Source organism: Andrena cerasifolii, chromosome 1 (genome assembly GCF_050908995.1).
Source record: "Andrena cerasifolii isolate SP2316 chromosome 1, iyAndCera1_principal, whole genome shotgun sequence".
In the NCBI taxonomy this organism is placed as follows: Eukaryota; Metazoa; Arthropoda; class Insecta; order Hymenoptera; family Andrenidae; genus Andrena; species Andrena cerasifolii.
This window is the reverse complement of record NC_135118.1, coordinates 28,485,975-28,507,371: the sequence shown is the minus strand read 5'-3', so window position 1 is coordinate 28,507,371 and position 21,397 is coordinate 28,485,975. Positions and strand designations below refer to the sequence as shown.

General features: G+C 44.5%; 1 protein-coding gene across 3 annotated transcripts in view; it reads right to left on the bottom strand.

Moving 5' to 3' along the window:
- LOC143374361 (Krueppel-like factor 6) overlaps positions 1–21,397 on the bottom strand; it is a 417,548-nt gene that overhangs the window by 11,429 nt on the left and 384,722 nt on the right. The gene's annotated exons all lie outside the window — the stretch shown is intronic.

Sequence of the window (21,397 nt, the reverse complement as noted above, 5' to 3'; positions counted from 1 at the left end):
TTAAATAAGAATTTAAGAGCACCTTCAGCAGTTAATAATATCGAATCTTCTGTACTGTGATTTTCTATTGGAATTCATAAAGGTTCTAATGGTATTAATAAGATGTATTATAAATTGTAGATGTGTTTATACGTTCGCGATTAACTAAGTAGTAATACATTCATTTACGAAAATAAATGATATTTATAATATTTTTCTAGACTTAAGTTTCTCGAGAAATTATAGTATTTTTCGAGAAATAAGAAATAAGCAATTATAAAATTTCTCGAGAAATTCTCAAGAAAGCATTTTCGAGAAGGAGCACTAATCCCGAACTTTGAAGCCGGTTTTCTCGAAACACCATTTTCAGAAACGGTGTACACCATAACTCTTAAACGAATGAATATTTTCACTTAAAATTTTTGTTGAAATGTGAGTAACTGTCTTTGTCTCTCATATATATATATATATGTGGCGCCACCCGTGCGAGTGTAGGAACATCTGAAAGCGCAGTTAGTTAAGAAGTTACAGCCGTATCGGACTGACGTGTTCCTATATTGTAAAGGTTAAGTAATGTGCTACATTTCTGTTTGCTTGCGATTCTATCTCGGTGAGAACTCACAAGCCTATTTGACTTTTGATTCGACTGAATACCTTCCGTGATAGTAACCAAAGCCGAAAATTGCTTAAGGAAACATTTCCCCAAAGTAAATTACCAAGCAACGACGTCCAACGTTAATTAACACGACAGAAAGCAGTCGGGGGTGGTGCCCAACGTTGCCACCGTCAGCGATCTAATGAACTTTATGAATGCCAACGTCATAACCTACCGATACTTCGCGACACAATGCACGTGGCTGCCGCCTTGCGCAGTGAAAGGGGTTTTATCGTGCCGAGCACGGGGCCAACCTTAAAATTACTAAAACCAAGGGGGTGCATATAAAATCCTGCCGGCTACGGGATGGCGGAACGGCGATAAACCGTGGAGGGTTGAAGGCGGCACGTGTGCCGCGTGTACGACGACCGTAGTCTGCCGGGGGATGATCGGGGGTGGGGGAGGGTCGACGCATTATTAACCCGTAAATAATCTATTCGGTAATATGAAAAGTAACTGACGTTGATGAGGCCGCGACGCGCAACGGAAAATACTGGCTCACCACCTGTGGCGCTTAACAAACCGGGAGACTTTACGCGACGGAAAAAGGGGAACGGGGGATGGAGGAAGAGGACGTCGGAAGGGCGGACGGCTTGAATCGCGCCGGAGGAAACGTCGGGGTGAAGTGCCTTCAGCCCGCGATACGATTTTCGCTAAATAAAACAGCTGGTTGAAAACAGAGGAAGCCTCGAGGTCTGAGGACTCCGAAAAGTCTTCGAGACTTTTAGACCTATTGAGCCTTGAAAAAACTTCGCGACGTTGTCTTCGGGGAACTCGATGACAAAAGGAGACTTTGAATGACACCTCGAGGGACTGGGGGAAGCTGAGAGACTTCAGTGATTATCGCTGTAGCTTTGAACCTCCATCGACGGTTCCTCGGAGGATCCGGGAGGGAAAAAAGAGTTGGAAATGTTTCGCTGCAAACCGAGGAACCCCTCGTTTGAAGCTATCTGGTACTCTAAACGGAGTGGATCTGCGGGGTTCTTTCATAGAAACAGAAATGAAAACAAGCTGAAGTGAATACAATAAGAAATATGAAGCGATATAAACGTGGTGTAAAGTGTTTCGTATTTCCATCGCTCTGATTTATATTTGATGAGTTCAGAAGAGAATAGAACGAGGAAGGGAAAAAGGCAACTTCTCGTGACTGACATTCCAGTCGTAGGTACTTTTACGGTCACTTACTCATTTCGAAATAGCGCGGGAAGTGAACTTAAGGGGGTAGTGGACTATTTGAGCTTCAGAAAATCGATTACTTCTTTTTTTACTAATTTTGAAAGTCTTAGTTTCTGAAAATGGTGTTTCGAGAAAACCGGCTTCAAAGTTAAGTGCGCTCTGCCAATACCGCTCTGCGAGGCCGTTACTCGACGGTGCAGTCAATTACGTTCGCTACTATAACTTCGAAAATTATTTGAATTTTTTCATGAACATTTGTTTAAAATGTTCGTAAGTGATAAGACTTTCAGAAGCAGTAAAATAAAAAATATCGATTTTTTAAGCTGAAATAGTCCACTTAAGTGAAGGGTGAGGGAGAAAATAGGGAATGTCACAAAACAGCTTTATCCAGAAAATTAAGTGTTTTGTTCCAGTGCAAAATGGACACCTGTCATTATCCACTATACCGAAGGATATAGCAGGTATAAAGGCGTAATAACTCTTTACTTGCTAACTATTTCCAAACACACTATAACCAACCCTCGCAGAACTTTCCCACGTCCGCGCATAAATTTCTAAGGGCAATCACCGGCATTCGTTAATATTCCAGCCCTTCAGGGTGCCCGGGATCAATTCCTCCTAACGAATTCACGAGTAGACGCTTCCCTGTCCTCCGCTCTCGCGATAAGGCGACAGGAGTTACGAGCTGACGTTCAGAGTGGGGGTTGGAAAAATTTATACCGCGGCTCGTTCTACCCCCGAAGTTGCTCCAGGAAAGCCCGGATCCCGTCTTTTTCAACGGGTCCCCTTCGCGCGAGGTGACGGCGACAAATCCAGTCCGGACGTGGCGACGCATAACCAAATCCAATCCCTCGCGCCATTCATCCCCCGGCCGCCCACCACCCCTCGCGGCTCCTTCGACGAAGAAACCCGACACACGTCGCGGGAGCCGCGACTTTTCCGGAAAATACGACGCACACGTACGCGACACCTCGCGCCCACCCGCGCCGCATTCCAGGAGGTGGCTCGACACCCCGTTCCCGCGCTCGCGGACATCAGCCGGAGAAATAGCGGGACGGGGCGTGCGTCACCTGCTACTTGGATGGCAGGGAATTGCCGCTAGTCACCAGCGCCGAATGGAAATTCCTAGAACGATAGGGATGAAACGTGCTCGCGCGGGGGAAGGTCGAAGGACGCGGATATATTTGCGACGGGACTCCACTGGCGGAAAGAGAGACTGTTGTTGAGTGCAGGGAGCATCGTGGGTGAGCTTCCACATGGAGATCCACGAAGAGCTCCGCGGGACCACGACGTGCATCGTGTTTCGAGAGTATCTATTGTCATTCTGGGAACGTAGCCGCGCTTCCGGGTAGGCGGGCTTGTCCTCTATTTTTTTTCGGATAATACACTGGGTAGTCGCTGTAGTTCTGAATATGTTAGCGAAACTGCACTTGAATGCGCGCTTTTTGTTGACGGCCGGGAACACTCTTCACCTCAATTCCTGTAAATATCCCCGCCGTTTCGTTGCGTTATGGGCCTGCGGTTTAGTTGGAACGGAACAATAACCTGCTATTTGTTGGGAATTGTAAGGTACACCGCGGTATGAAATGCCTCTAGAAACCTGGTTACTCTGTAGGCCTCTTCCAAACGCTACTAAGGATTTTAAGTAAAGCTGATTTAGTGCTCCACAGATTCATGCTCCCTGGCAAAAGGACCTGCAAATCACTTGCCAGCGTCAGCAGCGCATATTCCCCCAAAAAGCTGGCTAAAATGCTCGGCCAAAAAATCCGCCAGCGCGAGCGGAATTACAGGAAAATCTGCTGAACCATTACGCGTGCAATTAAAAAAAAAAAACGGGGCAACATTCCACTCGACGCACCCCTCTCTCTCTGCGCCCCTCCCCTCTGGAACCCCTAGATACCATCGAAAAGGCGAATTGAATTTCGAGTAACCATGGTGACTGCGTAACGCGACGAACGACCACAGGTCTGCGCGTGTGGAGCGAGCGGATAAGCGCGCACGCGGCTGACCACGCGTGTGCGTGTCACGCTGGGACAAGTGACAGGTGGACGGGGGGTGGAACGTCGTGGCGTGGGTGGATCGCGCATTTTATCGCAGCATAATGGCTTAGCGACGGTTCGTTACCACCTACGTAATAAAGCCATATTAAACAGGACGGCTTAAAGTGTTAACCTACCTCCCCCAACCCCCATAACGAACGTTGCTAAACGACGCGATACGCCAACCCCCTCTGCGAGCCTACAACTTCGTTTCATATGAACATCGGTTTGTTTACGTCCGTCGTTGCTGTGATCGCGTGGGAAGGGCGCTTATGCGTGCACAGTTCCGAGAATGGGGTGCTTTTTTCCTTCCACGAGGGGGAATCGTTGGCGTTCGGTAGTCTGGAACCCTTCGGTACTAACGTCTACCTTGTCACAGGGGCTGACTCTATATTTATACCTACACCCCGTGAATTAGAAGCGATACTTTCGATGGAAACAAAGGACGGAAAAGGATGACTAAACTACGTAAAATCTCGTGCTCACCATCCCTTAATTGAATATCGAGATATTGAGCCTATTGAATAAAGTGTAAGCAATTGCTTTTTCTTAATATTTTACTAGGAATTGCTTAAATTCATGTGAATAAAAGCACAAGCATTTGTTTATCTTGTAGGAATTCCTAAACTGACAAGGAATTACTTAAATGAATCGCTTTTCCTTAATTTTGGAAGAAATTGCTTACAAATCAAATGAATAAAGTGTAAGCAATTGCCTTTTTTTATATTTTACTAGGAACTGCTTAAATTCATGTGAATAAAAACACAAGCATTTGTTTATCTTGTAGGAATTCCTAAACTGACAAGGAATTACTTAAAGCAATCGCTTTTCCTTAATTTTTTAAGGAATTGCTTACTAATCAAATGAATAAAAGAAGCAATTGCTTTTGCTAAATAAGCAATTCCTTAAGAATTTTTAAGACTGCTGTACCCCATGCTAACATTAGCTTAAAGGACCAATTACTTCATCAGTATGCATTAGAGAGGAAGCGTGTGAATAAATGGTACATGGTACGATAATTAATTGTAGCCATTTTAAATTCATATATGTATTATACATGGGTGATTTCAGGAAACTTCTCGATGGTCGGCGTTTCTCGAAGTTACCTTTTCGGCATTCAACAGTCGTAATTGGAAACGGCGCAGTTCTTAAATATACGGAAAGAAAAATTTTATAATCTGCGAAACAAATGCCGAAATGTTAGCAACAGATAGATACCTTCTCTTTCATCGAAAACCTATGCAAAGACCGTCGCGCATTCTTGCGAAGCGCGGCGAGGAAATTAATAATAATTAGTTCATTACCGCAGCATAATAATAATCGTCTATCAATTGCTTATAAACTTTTCCCCTCGTATCACCGCGCTTCGCCAAAATTCGCGACGGCCTTAATACTTCATAGCGTCGTGAAAGGTGTTGGACGATGGAAACTGTGACGAAGACGAAGACGCAGGCGGCAAGGACAGTCGCGCGTAGGAGAGCGTGGAGCGGCTGCTCTCACGTAGCCCTCGAGGACGGTTCAGTTGCTCGGACGGAGGAACGATTTTTCCACGTCCTTCCTTCCATCTGACGTTCCTCGAGAGGTCTGAGTGGGTCGGTATTGCGTCGATATGTCAGCCCGTCCCGGCAATGTGTGTTCGTCGTCTTTGCATTTTATTAAGTCCGCCGCACCAGCGACGATGTATAGGCTACCTTCCGTCATGTCGCCCGGGGATAGGACAACCGGAATTTATGGCCGAGGATTCCGTCCGACCCCACCCTCCTTCGCCCTCGCGGGGCTCTCTCGTCTTTTACATCCGAAGGCGTTCCTCGCGAGAAACGTTTCGGCGAGAAACGCTGTCCTAATACCGGAGGGCGTTTCGCAGATCCTGCGTGACAGATCGCTCCGAGGGCGGGGGCGTAGGAAGCTCCTCGCAGGACGAAAGATCCTCGACGAGGACTCGCCAACTAGCGGAGTAAAATTTTTTACAGTCTCAACGGGACGAGATCCTGGCTGGCCAACAGAGATATTCCGGCAAATATTCGAGAGATCCAGCTATGTCCCTTGATAAAGGGGAACTGGATCCCCCGATATCGGGGAGGCACTTTATATCTATTTCCCTGAGAGGGTTGGAGCCCTTCCTTTTTAAGGCACGCATGAGGTGTCTTGTAAATTGTGAGGGTTTAAAAAATATAAAGTTAATATGTTACAGCAGCGAAAGAGTTTAAATGTTTAAATACGCGATATTTCCTATCTGATTTTTAATTTGCAATTTTGAGGGTTTTGGTGGTTTGTAGGGAAGAAATTACAACCCGTTTGAGTTATATCAGAGTGCATTTTCTCACTTATATGAGACCACTTTTGGGGGTGAGTTTACTCGGTATAATAACACCGGAATATATAAATCTTTGGTTTAGAATTTTCTGCTAAACGAGGAAAGTCGAGTATTTCTACTCCAGCGAAGTGTGAGCTCCAGTTTCTCTGGCTCGCGAGTTCAAGCCGGAATTTTGTCGCGCCCCTGTGGACGGCGGAACTGCGCACACGGCGAGAAAGCGGAAACGCGAAATGCCATTGCCGCGAAACGACTTTACGTCACGTTTTGCAGAAAGTGAAACGACGTTTTCTTCGGCTGCCACGTCGACAGAAAGCGTCGAATAAAAGGTGGATTCGCGACGACCGGGGGAACTTTTTCGAAACGAAGCTTCCGAGGAAGTCGTTGTCCATCGAGGGGAAAGAAAATTTTTATTTACACGAACCCGAAGCAATGTCGAAGGACCGAGCATTTTACAATACGATTTTCGTTATTCGTCGGAGAAAAAGAAGAACTGTCGAGCACTTGGAAGGGGAAATGATTAATCGAACATTTTTCTCACCGCGTGCAAACGTTGAAAAAATTTGGGAAAAGGTAGTTTCCATCGAAGACCAAAGAATTCCAATTTTCCAACGAAGCAGAAGCGAGTAATCTCGTTTAAAAAAAAAATATTCCGACCGGCCCACTCTCGCGATTCGCGGAAGTTAAGGTTTTTTGAACGAGCTGGAGGGATTTCCCGGACTTTCTTGATTCTCTTTGGAAAATTATCGTTGACTATAAGGCGGTAATGGTTTTCTCTTGCAAAAGAATTGCGCCGTTCTACAAAGCGAGACATGATTTTCTACAGCTACGCGCACACCCTCCGTTAGGAACATTTTATTCCCCCGTCAAATTAATGCTTGGAAAAATCGCGAGAATTACACGGGCCCGAGAGTTCCCTGTGAAATTTCACTTGCGTTTAAATCGTTCGTGACAAAAATTTAAAGAACTTTAACGCTGATTACGCGCTAAAGGGAGAAAGAGATTGGGCGAGACTGTAGCGTGAACGAAGAAGAAATTTCAAATATAGCAAGCAAAGAAAAGAAATGCAATTTTCTCGCACTGCGGTACAAAAAGCAGTCTTTACATTTTCAGATAATTGGTAGATTTAAGGAAACTCGAGGAACCTAAGGCAGGGATTTTCAGAAGTAGAAAAAAGTTCTCAGTGCTCCTCGTTGGGCACGGCTTAAGGAGAAGCGTAGATCGAGAATCCAGTCAAAGAAAGTCCAGGGCTATCGCAAACGAGACAGCCCATGCACGTGATCGTAACCGAAATCGCGAGAGGGCATTTTGTAACTGCACGCGATGGATAGTTCCAACCATTGTCGAATTTACGTTTCCCATGGAACGAAGTGTTCCTGGAATACGACTGCCCGGCTTACCCTAGGCCCGAACAGATACGGCATTTTATATTTTTTTCCATCGTTCTGCTTGAGAAACGACGCTGCCGAACTGCAAGCCACGATAGGAGCGGGTGGAGGAAAATTTTGCTGGGTCCGATTCGCAGCTACTTTCCGGAGGGATAAAATTGTGTGGGATCGGGGGCGAGGCGGGACATGCACTTGCCGTGTGCTAAAATAGCACGATGTACGGAAGAAATGAAAAATGAAAAGGGATTTCCTGTAAAGAAGTATCGTGCCCTCGGAAGACCGTACGAAATGTTTGTTTCAGAGAAGGTCACGGCGTTCACTTGAAAAGCTGCAGCGTTCCCTTGGGAATAAAACGGTCCGCTTTTAGAAACAGAACGCATAGTATACTTATGTGTGTGTGTGTGTGTGTGTGCTTGTGTTGGCAGAAAAGGAAACGAGGAAATCTCCCCGTTTGACTCGCAAGAAGTTCGCTACGTCTTCAGAGGATTAACCTTTACCAGCTTTTCATCAGAGATACGCTGGAAATTTCTGTTTGTAAGTCTCCAGTGGATCTTCCTCGCATTATCAAAAGCAGAACGAGACTGATTCCATAATTTTATTAGAAGCACGGTGTTTGAGATGGTAATCTATAGCTTTTGAAAGAGATCTGAATAGTGAATGGTGAAAACTGAGAGGTGTAGTAAGCAGGACGTGGATAAAGTCCGTCTTAAGCCAGCCGCGTCTGATATGATTGAGATGTTCTACTGTGTACGTCTGGTGGGTAGTAAAGAACCACTGTAGTTTCATTCAGGCATTGAGAACAAAACTAACGCGAGGACTAACTCACATTGAAAGAATTGATGTTTCTTACTTTACTACAGTGACTCGCATTAATATTCGGACACTTTTTAAAATCGCATAACTTTTTTAGAATTGGCCCAAACTACTTGAGTTTTTTTTTAGAAGCTAGAAGGATTAGTTTGCTAACTGACGCGTTTCGTCGTTTTGAAAAAAATGTATTTGGTTGGAATAGCGAAAAGAATAGAAAAGGTAGATTTTTAAACTTTTTTTTGTGAGCTTGTAATGAAAATTAAAAAAAAACCGTTTGTAGATCGCAGTAAGTTGTATACGTGCCTAATATTTCATCAAATTCGGTTAACGTTGCTCCGAGCTACAAACGTTTAAAGATCGCAGAATAAGGTCGAGAATCGCTGATTTCGGGAATTTTCACGAACTTACTGCAATCTACAAACGGTTTTTTTTTTAATTTTCATTACAAGCTCACAAAAAAAGTCACATAAATTGTCACTCTCCTACATAAATCTTTGTGGAATAATAGCTTTTAATGTCGTTTCTTGTGTTTCCAGGTAAGCGTGTACAGTAGGTTAAGTTAAACTTTGTAAATAATTACAAATAATAAATTCCTTGCGTTTACAGTGAAACACAGTTTGGTTATTATTTCCTCAAGATAAATTAAAGAAAAAAGATAACCTCGTTATACACATTCTAATTATCACGCCCACACCACTCCACTTTTCCCACCACCATCCCCTATGTTCTCCAAGAACGATTGAAACTGAAATCTGCCAAGCAATACGGAACTCCTCATCCGTAACGAGAGGCAGAGAGAGCTCCGTGACGAGGAAGCAGACTGAAACGCGAAATTCAACGGCCCTGATCGGCGGAGATCGATGGCGGGAGCGGTTTTCTTACTCGTGTGCAACGGGGAGGGGGTGCGTGTACAGCCGGTGGTGTCTTGGCTGGCTGTTTCCGCTATGGCGGTATCGACTACGGTTAGAGATAGCACGTTCCTCGTGTTGTGAACTGCGGTTTCGCTGTCAACTGTACCGAGAACTTTGACGACGTTTCCAATTGTTTGCGGTGGAGCAGTCCCGACGCTACGGGCCCAGGAAGAGGGGCGGCGGGAGAGAGGTTGCGCCGCCCAACTTCGCCGCGATCCCGTATTTCGAACAGTGCCCGGAGGTGCGAATCGATTCACGTGTAGGCGTGCATTCACGTATGTGCGTCTAGCCTGCCTGGTTGCGCGGTGTGCACGCGCGAATTGGGAGCAGGGGCTGAGCCGCGAGCAGCTATAATCCCAAGCCGAACAAACTTCCGTGTAAATAATACACGGCCCCGACAGGATTATTTCGAGAATAATGCACGACCCTTTGATAACGGCGTTAAACATTCACAGGTCGACTGTGATGGGACACGCCGCGTGGGAATGCCAATATAATCGAACTGGGAACGGATCGGGGAGAGGGCTCCTCGCAAAATGGATACACCGGCGATGGATTTCAGCGAAAATCAGCTATTTTGAAAATACACGGGGAACAAATTACTCCAGGCACTTGTCACTTTCCGCGAACTGACGGATTGTAGTTTCTTCGCAGGCAATTCATAAATCTCTATAATAGTTTTGATTTCTTTAAGGGGTTGCCTACCGTCAGGGGTTAGAAAAAGAATCGATTCTTTGGGAATTTATTTCAGAAAGTAGCTGCATGTTTTTCTGTAATGGTTTTTGCATTCAGATGAGGGACACTTTAGCAGGTTATTATTTTATGTTTTGGTATAAAAATATTTAGTTATTGCGCAATTACAACTGATTTCCCGCAAGCTGTTTTTAGAAACACGTTTTGCCGTGATCAACATTATTCGGAACTGGGTTATCTGAAATAAAAAAACGAGGAAGATTCAGTTAGTATAATAGTTTTTTCTAGTTTTTAATCGTTCCGTTTCATAAAATATTAATCTGGGACAAAATGGCAGATGTTTAAAGTGAAATGATCGACTTTCATCGAAAAACACTTAATTTTTCATGCATAAAATGAAAACTATGCATTAGAAAAACAAATGCTTCGATTAAAAACTAGATTTGAATGTCTAGAAGAAACCTACGAAGTTTCAGAAAGATTGGTGACGCGGTTTTGAAGAAATCGTGGTCACCGGTCTGAAAACAGCTTCCAGGAAATCAGTTGTAATTTTGCAATAACTAAATATTTTTATACCAAAAAATAATATAATAACCTGTTAAAGTGTCCCTCATCTGAGTACAAAAACCAGTGCATAAAAATATGCATGTACTTTCTCAAATAAATTCCCAAAGAATAGATTCTTCGTCTACCTCCTGACGGTAGGTAACCCCTTAATGGATCTGCGCACACCTTTAAAAGACAGTTGCGTAGGATTATCGGATAATGACTTATCCGGTGTACCATGTAATTTAGCATGTCTATCTTTTGTTATATTAGGTAAAGTTCTTTTTCCTTTGTAAACATTTATGTAAATAGGGCTTCGGTCCGTTTGTAAATAAATAAATAAATCTCTGTGAATAGAAAAACCGAAAGCTTTCAATGGGTCTCGAAAACATGATCTCCGAGTGCCGTTTCCTGAGAGACGCGATATTTGTTTACGAAGGGGAAAAAGCAGCCACGCTACAGTGAAAGCGGTGGAGCTGGTTTCCCCGAGTCGATAAATAATCAACCCATTCTTCTTATTTCCCCGGGAGGGGGAACAATGGCGCGCGATCTCGACGCGAAATTTGAAAGGTTCCAATACATCCCCCGCGGTGAATGCTGAAAGAGGAAACGGTCGCTGTAATGCGCGCGGCCTCTTGGAAACACCGCGGACGCATCGCGAACAGCCGCGCCGCGCGATAAATAATTTCCCTCCCGCTCGTTTTATCCGTCCCCGCCGTGGTTTGATTTAAGGTCGCGGGACCGCCATTCATTTCTGAGTCGGCTGAAAAATTATTACGTCTGGGCTGACCTACTTGCCGCTATCCGGCGTACGAGGAATCGTTCGAGTAATCGCTAGCTGTTTGCCGAACAGGCGCGCTCTGTTCGGTACGAACGATAGGCGGGCTCTTTCATCGCGCGAAGGAAAGCGCGCCCTCGATCGAGGAGGCAGGCTTTTCATCAAGTTGCAATTAAAAGCACGGCGATAAACGCACTCGAATCTTGCTTTCCAGCGGATGAAAAGAAACGTTTTCTTTCTTGCCTCCTCCTGACGCGAGTCATCTCGCGATGATTCGAATCGAGCAGCTTCTGCAGTGGATCGAGGACAAGTGCGCGGAATTTTATTAAAATCTTGATATGCTCGAGGAGCTGTACGTGAAAGTGGTTTGAAATTTTCGAGCCGGTTGCGTGGCTCTTATTTTCGACTTTTGAATCTTCCTCGCTGCACTCTCCAGAATAGCTCCAGATAATAAAAGAAATTTGTGTAAAGTTCGAGCTCGATTGGGTAAAGTGAAAAGGAACTTCTGGGCCCTTGAACATTTAAATAATTAATTAAAAGTGCACAAAATTGATTTTATTTAATTATCTTCTAAGTTATTGGTTACATAAAAAAAAATGTCAAACCGAAGTTGTTAATCCATGCAAGGAGCATCTTTTATATTTTATTACTTCTTCTCGTCCGACAAACGGTTTTCGAAAAAAGTCCGAAAAACTGAAGAAAGTGAACAATTTTTTTCTAATTTTGAAAGTATAAATGCTTCTCGAGCACTTTATTTATGAAGGCTAAAAAATATGTATTTTTTCTTTTCAAGGACTATGTTTTAAAAACTAAGGGGGGACATACGTCTACTTTCGGCGTTTGATATGTCAAGAATGTTTTCCCAACATTTGGACCGAAATTCGCAGAAATATCGAAGATATAAAAAAATTTCATCAAGACTAAATAAGAGCCACCCTACTGTACAACAATTTAACCTTAAGTGACTGTAGATAGCACATAAGTGATTACATAAACTTTTGTTTTGGATATAGAGAGTACGAATGGTATGAAAAAAAATACGCATGTCAGAAACGAGATGAAAGAAGAAGAAAAAAAGATTTCAGGCCCAAGTGACAGAATTGGAAGTGACGCTGAGGGGCCAATTGATTTTTCATTAAGTGTACTGAGTTGTATACGTGCGTTACAAGGTGAAATACGGTGGACGAAGTTAGTTCTTCATCCGCTATCCATCAATTTATTAAGAAACATTGGTTTCGCCTCTTCGCCTATTTTCTCTATTCTCGAGAGCCGGGCGACGTTCTGTGCCGCCGTCGGGCAAAAAATATCGCAGCGAAAGTGTTAAACATTTTCGAGGAAATGGGATTTGTTCCTTGTTTATCCACTTTGCCCGTCAATATCGCGTTTCAGTGGTTCCTTCGTTTTTGCCACGGCAAAGCCCCTCTATACGATTTCCCCGTGGGAATCGAGAAACTATCGATTCGCCGGGCCAACAATCTCACGGCAACTATACGCGTACAGGGAGCGCTGAAAGGAAGAAGGGAAGAAAGCGGAGGCAGAAGAAGGAGTAAAGGAAAAGAGAGAGATTTCCAATTACAGGGAGTTTCTGTTCCGGAATTCCATTCCCAAACACCATTGTTCTCGCGGCCCGAGCTGTGGACAGGGCTCTGATCCTTCGGCGGCGTCCAATCGTTTCCCTGGGAAACTTTTCGCGATCGTGCCGTCCCCTTAGCGCCCGCTGACGGAATGTCAATAAATTTGGGAAATTCAGCAGCGACGGATTCGTTATCCTGAAGATTTACCCGCCGCCGTCGATCGAACTTGAAGAGGAAGATGAAGAATTGCTGTCCAGGAGGGATTCTATTGCAACCTGACACGAAATTCGTAAGTGCTAAGATGATCTCTAATCAGATCTCTGTTCAGACCATTTTCCTTATAATAAAAACGCTACAATTTAAGGAATATTAATATACTTGATCCCACGAAGTTGACACCAACGTGATCACAGCCCACAAACCTTCCAGGGAGCAAGAAAAATAGCTCGCAATACGAAGCAAATCTACCTACCAAGCGATACCCTCTTGCTCCACAAAGCAGGGACCTCGAAATCGGATTGGGAAGGACTCGAGTGCCGCGATACCCAGGCCAAGAACCCTCGATTGATCTCATCCGCAGCGAGTGCAGCCGCGCTGTTTAGAGTTAACGTCTTATCGCCTCGTTAGAAAGGAATTAGCGGGGCCAGACGGTGGCTTTGACTGTTAAATCGTCTTAATCGGATCGCTTCGATTCGCCGTTAAGACGCCCGTCGATTCCCGAGACGCGGACGGAGGGTACGCAGGATCGGCGAAGCGAGAGCTGGGTCAGGGTAGAACGACCTCCGGGTCCGACGGATATCTACATGCCGAAAGATCCTCGAAAGGAAACTTCGCCGATGGAATTCGTAACGAGCCTTCATGTTGACTCGGCCACGCGATCGTCCGGGGGACTGCGATCCGTCGATTCGCCTCGTTTCGTATCCCCGGGTCCGCGGCGGCTCCTCCTCGGGAGCCAGCAGTAATTAGATTCGACGTCCGAGATCAAAGTATACCCGGCATTTTCATCTCTGCAGGGAACTTCGCCGGAGTTTCCCCCGACCCTCCGGCCCCTCTGTCGTCCCGGCCAAGTTTTTCGTCCGTGTCTCAGAGGTTCCTCGCCCTCCCGTCCACCGTCTGTGTCGAATCTAGACGAGAGTAGATAAGGTGGGCGAGAAAGAGATGGTAGGGAAAGGAGAAGGGAACGCGTAAGAAATTGATGCAAAGGAGGGAACGTCAGAGGGAGGCAGAAAAATTGGCTGGTTAGGAGGAAGAAACCGCGTTGATTGCGTATGCTAAGAAGGGGGAGGTGGTCGGGGTCGTGTAATGGGGGATGGCAGTGGAGACGTAAGAATACAACCAAAGAGGGGGCGAATTCCATTATTTCTAATATGTGTAAAAAGAAACAAATAAGTGAACAAGTAAGTAAACTTCTTAAGAGTTACAATGCGGTCGTACCTAGAGCGTACGCACTTCCTAAAACACAAAGAGAGCTTGTCTTGGAGAATTATCGTTTCTTCGATCGGTGGTCCTACTTACGAACTATCTGGTTTTTTAGCCAATATTCTTTCCAAGATAGTAGGAAAATCGTCGTTCCACACAGTGGACAGTTGGCAATTTTGCAAAGAAATACAGGAATGTTCGTGTTAATGATGAATCGGTACGATTGGTTTCTTTGGACGTTGTATCTCTTTTTACTAACATTCCTGTTGGTCTAGCCATACAGGTGCTATATCATCGTTGGGATGAAATCAAGGAACACACCAAAATTGATCGAGACGTTTCTCTCCGAGCAGTTAAGTTTGTATTGGAATCAAACATTTTCTTATTTAATGGAGTGTATTACAAACAAGTGTTTGGAACAGCTATGGGGTCTCCAATCTCCCCTGTAATTGCCAATATAGTAATGGAAAGATTAGAGACGATTTCCCTCTCGAAGGTACCTTTTCAACTTATTTTTTACAAAAGATACGTGGATGATATTATTACTTGTCTTAGAGGATTTGCAAACATTACTGGATATATTTAATGGTTTCCATGCTAGACTTCAATTCACGCATGAAATTGAGAAGAATTCATGAATTAGCTTTCTCGATACAATAGTAATTAGATGAAAAAATAATTGATCACAAATTGGTATCATAAACCGAGTTGGTCGGGCAGATATATTAATTTCTTTTCTGCACATCCCATGCAACGCAATGTAGGATTAATTAAAGGAATGATTGATCGAGCTATTTTACTTTCGAATCCGCAATTTCGACCAGCTAATTTGTTTCTGTTAAAAAACACCTTGAAGCGTAATGGATATCCTATAAAAATGGTTTCGTCAATTATTAAAGAACGTACTTTTGAAATTTACCATCCATTTTTAACAGAAAAACGGAAAGAAGTAAGAAACAATGAAATAGGATCAATTAGTTGGAAGAACACTGTTCTGTTACCGTTTTGTAATAATATCTCTAACGATATAAGAAGAATTTTTAGAAAAGCCGGAATTCACACTATTTTCAAATTACCGTTTTACACGAAACAATTGTTCCCTTTAATTAAACACAAAATACCTCTTTCAAAACACTCCAACATCGTATATTCAATTCCTTGCATGGGTTGTAATCAGGTTTATATCGGACAAACTTCTAGACTTTTAGAAAGACGAATATATGAACATAAAGAAATATTTTTTCATCTCCCCTACAACATACTGCTTTAACCAAACATTCGCTAGAGTTTGATCATAGGTTTGACTTTGACAATGTTAAGATTGTTGACAAAGAAACTAATTTAAATCAGAGAATTCTTTTGGAGACAATTCACATGATTAAACAGCCTAGCGTAAATCTTAGGTATGAAACAGCTAAAATACAGGAATATTACGCAACATTACTAAAGAAGTAATGTCTTATGATGTTTTTGCTCCATAGAATTACATATGATCTAACTAATTCCTACATATCAGTTTATTGGTATGTGATTGTTTGTTTGCTCGTTAACACCTTTAAGAGTGTATATAACACACCATATGAGCAAGAATGTTTGGTTACTGTATACTGTATATCCTTTAATTTTGAATTTCGGGGGTTTTAGATATGTTATAACTGTCAGCGGTATTCACCCCTTTTTCACCTTCCAAAAGCAGATGTGCTGTTCACGGTTTACCTTAGTCTTATTCCCAGCGACTCGCGAGTCACACGTTGTACCAGAGCACGGTGACTTATTTTCAATACCACACGCAGTATTTTATACATGTTTTTAACTTTCCTTGAAGATGATCTAAACCAAGATCGAAACGTCGGAAACTAATACATATAATTAATTAATTGCAAAATAGCTTCGATGTGTTATTTTAATTTATTAAAATAATAATTGTTTTAATCTGACCGATCCAGCGCGCCGATACCATTGCAGTTAAGTTTTACGGTCGAAATTTAGCGTATTTATAATTCTTCACAACCAAAGAGGAATACGCGTGAGACGATGGTCTCGAGGAATTCTAGCCACCAGAAACAGAACATTGATGGAGCTTATCCACTGTCCAAAACCCATGCCGAATGCTCCCTCGAGTTTCCATCTACCGCCAACATCTGCAGCACGCAGCACTCAATACGTAAGTAGTTGCGCAAAGAGGGAACGGGATTGGATTAATCCGGAATCCCGCGAACGTGAAAACGTCGCGGAGGGGGCCAAAGCAAATGATTAACTAGGAGATACCCGGAGGATCCGTCACCGGGAAAGCAATTACGACGAAAATAAAGGTTCGCGGTAGGCGCACACGTGGCCGCGTCCTTTTGAGCGTTTCCGCAGGAAATAAACGTTCCAGCCGCGATACGTGACGCAGACGGTCGTCTGGCGCAGCTTCGCCACGGCGCAGAGGGGATCCTTGTGTCAGGGCGAATTCATAACAGAGTCATAATTGCGGGACGGGCCCGGCAGTATGCATAATCCCGTAGTTAGCAGTTCTGCTTAACGATCCGCGAGAAGCAATCCCAACGTACCTGCCACGCTGCAGGATGGAGGCGTCCCAGGCAACCTCTCTCTTATTGCCTACCCTCCCTGCCCCCCCCCCTTTCCTTCTAACCCTCCTTCCACCGCCTCCTCCAATCCCCACCTTTCGCCGTCTCTTTCTTCCCACCTGTCTCTCTGTTCCTACCGCTTTCTCCGCCACCCTCATCTTCTTTTTCTCTCTATTCCTCCCCCACCCTCTCCTTTTTTATACGAGGGACGGAGCGTAATTCGCGGCGGCACCGAAAAGGAGATAATTCCCGGCGAAAGGATATTCCTCTTTTCACGAAACGAAGGATTGTACGGAAAAAATTTCATTCTGTATTTTCACGGGAACCGGCCTTAAACCGTTTCCGTATTAAGGAAGATACCGCTTCCTACAGGAAATTATCATGGGGCGCAAACGTCTGGCTGCTGATCGCAGGGATTATTGACAAGCGCTGGGGTTAATAAACGCGATCCGTAAATAAAAGTGAAAATTGGAAAAACGTGGGATAGTAATATTGCCTCGAAGTCTGCCGCAATTAAGATGTATTACTGTTATATTATTTCTGTTATTAATTACACTCCCTGTAGCTCCCGCTAGCATCTTTCCCTCTCCCTCCGCCACTTTTCCTTCCTGTTCCTCCGCAATTCCCTGCCCCCTTCCCTTCCGCGGCCCTTTTCCTCCCTCGTTTCAGCGCCGTCCTCTCGTTACCTCATCTCCCGTAATACAGAGGCCGTAATTACGCATCTGTGCGCGCTGCTACGAGGGACACCAGCGCGCGGCCATGTGTGGATGCAGATGAGCAGAGGTAAATAAACACATATGAAGGGCCGCGCGCACGTGTAGCTATTCACGTGAGCAAATATATGTATATGGACACGTATACGCGCGCTTCATCGCCTGCGTGCGCGCAATATCACAGGGACGTGACGGAGTGCGCGTGTGCGCGCCTCTGTGACACGCAATCCGGGGATTCGATGTAATGATGGAACGGATTCCGTGATAAATTTATGGAAGACACGACGCAACGGGCGACGCGTTCGCGTTGTTAAATATTTGACAGCACGCGTCCCGTCCGACTGTATTTTATCGCGCAGGGATTTACGTCGTATCGAATTCGACACGGGAACGATCTCTCGCTCGTGACAGCGATTTCGAGGAATATTTTTTTTTATAAAATTTCCAACCCATCGGGAGGCGAAACATGGCCTGAAAATGGGGCTGAACTCGTTAGGAACTATGGGTCTTTCGAATTTAGTAAGTTCCACGATGACTTTGTTCGGAAGTTGCTAAGATAGTCGCGATGGTTAGGTTTTACAAGCTTCGTAGAAAAATCGTATGGTAACTTGGGAGCTTGTGGTGGACATTACGGTGCGTTTAGAACAAACGAACGAGTAAAAAAAGCAAACGAAACGAAAACTATGTGAGAAATGAATTTGTTTATTATTTGCAAACATATTTAAACTATTCGTTTATAAAGTACTGTTACGAATTTTTGAAAAATTATTATTTTCTCTACACTAAAAAATAATTATTTTCTTATACTTCAATTTTGATAGTGTTAATATCACTTTAAATAAAATCGTGGGGCACGATATTTCATAACAAGATATGAATCACCTTAATACAGAAGCAAACGTTGAAATGAAATTGTTGTTAGAAAGTTTTCATTCGCATTAATGAAACAAAATATTTTAATTGCGGGATACTAATTGTAATTGATGGTGTTCCACTTGTCAACCTATTCCTCAACTTCTGGTTGCACATGGTACCCCACGATTTTATTTAAAGTGATATTAGCACCATCAAAATTGAAGTACAAGAAAAGAATTATTTTTTAGTTTTTAGTGCATTTTAATTTAGTTTTTACTACATTTTTAATAAAATCGTTTAACATAAATTTTTTTATATATTTTTTATTCTTCTCTTCAATGTTTTTTTTTATTTATTGAAATCGCTTTGCTAATATATAATAACGTAGCTAATCTGATTTCAAACTGTTTTGATTTGTGGTTATAGGCTGATTTCATGTCGATGCGACTAGCGTCCCGAACGCAGCGGCTTTTTGTCGCTTTCTTGAAGGGTGGTTTCACCCCCAAAACATGCAATCGGGTCGAAATAAATAGACACGTATTTTTTATTTTTCGGTCCTCTAAATCATATTCAAAAATCGAAGCAATCGGAGACGAACACCTGGGAAGCTCTAGTTCTAAGTTAATCTCATACCATCTCTACATATCTGTAGTAAATCTAAGTACATCTCTATTGGGAAATACTGTGAGAGCGTCATCTACTAAAGTAAGCTCTGTAATCGGGTGAATCGCGTTACAGAACTGGTGTCACACAAGTATTGAAACAGTGCAATAATGTTTCTGTCATTAAATAGTCTGTTAAATCTTACAAAATCGATCATCAAACAGTCGAAATTCCCAATACTGCCAATTACACGTGACAGCTAACCCGATTAGACTGCTCTAATTTTCGCCACCAGCTTGCGTAGCGGAAATAAGAAAATGCCAATACCCACCTCCAAATTTAATAACCTACCGAATTCCATACATGCCTCTATCACTCACTAAGGCAAAGAAAACACTGTAAAACTCCAGCGTACTATCCTAAACTCCCTACAAACGTGATCATACATCTGCTCCGAGGGCCGAGTAGCACACTTCCATTAACCCTGGCCGTTAAAAGCAACCCACCAGAAACACCCCCTCGCCAAATGTTTCCTAATCAGAAGAAGTACACCTGGCCCACCCAACCAACGCAGTAGACCTTGACTCTAACTACTGATCCTTGAACGAAGTAAATAGACGTATTCTTCGACAATCGATTTCCATGCGCTCGTTGCGATCGCACTCACCCTCGTTACATCCAGCCAGCGGTAAGCCAACACGCGTGCATATTACGCGTATGCAAACAGCGTGCACACAGGTGCGCGGGCAGCAGTCACGGACAGGGGTCGTGATTTCCGCGCACGCACGGCCGTTCCTCGTAATTATTCGTGTGTACAAGCGCGTAGGGGCGCGCGGAGCTGCGGCCGCCGCGCCGCGGATTCAGCGGGAGGGTTCGAAGCGTGACGCGACGAAAACCGTGGACAAAGAGAGGGAAAGAAGCCACGGGGGTGGCCGCCGAGGCGGACGGAGGAAGAGGGAGATAGACTCCTCGTTAATTACAGTTCTCCGCCCCCGCCGCAGCCGACCGCCAAGAGCCACAGGACGAAGAAGCAGGAGCGGGCTGACCGCACGGTAATAACGTGTTCGGTCAGTCTCTTCGTTCAAAGTGACGCAGCTTACGGAAGTGACGACGGAGGCACGGGCTTCTTGCATGTAATTGCTCGGCTCGGGCTTTTCTTTTGGCGATCGCCGGCGCGGAACAAACCCGCGCGCTGGAAACTCTTTAAGCTTCGCTTTTTGAATGTTTACCGTCTCCTAGACGGTAGGATGAGGCTTAATCGAGTTCTCCTTTGGCGAACCTCTCGGGGCAGCTCCGCATGGCATTGGGACCCTTATAGCTGAAGCTTCGAAAGCTTCCCAGGGGCACCGTCCACGTCTCTGTTTTCTCGTTTTTTCAAGTTTCATAAAGTCTCCGCGGGTTCACGCAGTGCGATACTCAGTGGCGGATTTAGGAAAAAGGCCCAGGAGGCAAACGTTCTGAGTGGCCCATTTTTTTAAGCGAATGAAGAAGTAGTTTACTAACAACGAACTAAGTATAGCAGTATATACATTGAAAAAAATATAGTGTTTGGATAAAATTATATTTTTTTTTTCTTTCAAATGGGGCCTGCGGTTGGGACCTTCTGAGCAGGGACCCAGGCAGCAACTGCTCAACGTTCAATACGCCACTGGCGATACGGATTACAAGAAAGAATATCACAGAAGTTATTTCACTGGTAGGAGTAAACGTGTTTCACCCTCAACCCCGTCTTCTACTTCTTTCGCCGCGACTAGCCTCTGAATCGTACAGCAAGCCATACTTAACGACCCAATTGGCGAATCACACGGGCACTCTACCGAACAGTACGCTCGCCGTGAAATTACGAGCCTCACTGCGGAGGTAAACCTTGGAAAGCCGAGTGAAATATGCGAAACTTACGGTAAGCCGGGGGAGAGGTAGCGCGGAACGGTTATCCTTCGATCGATCGAAGAAAACACACCGGCAGACTATTTCGACGCCATTAAACATGCATCTTCCGGTTTCGTGCACGTGGGCTCCGCATTCATCTCGCTGTATGCGCGTAGCTCGAGGATCCCCCCACGGCCGACGTACAAGCCGAGCAGGCTCCCTTAATTCGGCTTCGTAATTAATTATGCATTGTTGGTCCCCGCGATAAGGGAGGCAGGGAACGCGTCGAGGAATTTGTCCCGAGGAATTGGTCTTCTCAGGGGATGTACGCCACCCCCGTTCTTCCGCGCTCGCTCCGACGAAGGTGGGGCGGGGATAATCGCGTGACTAACGATTAACTAAATCGGTAAGAAAGGGCGCGCGAATTGTCAAGCGGCTACGTATCGTTCGACGACAGACGCGCTCGTTTATTAATGGCGACGACGGTATTGATAATTCGCGGGCGCGT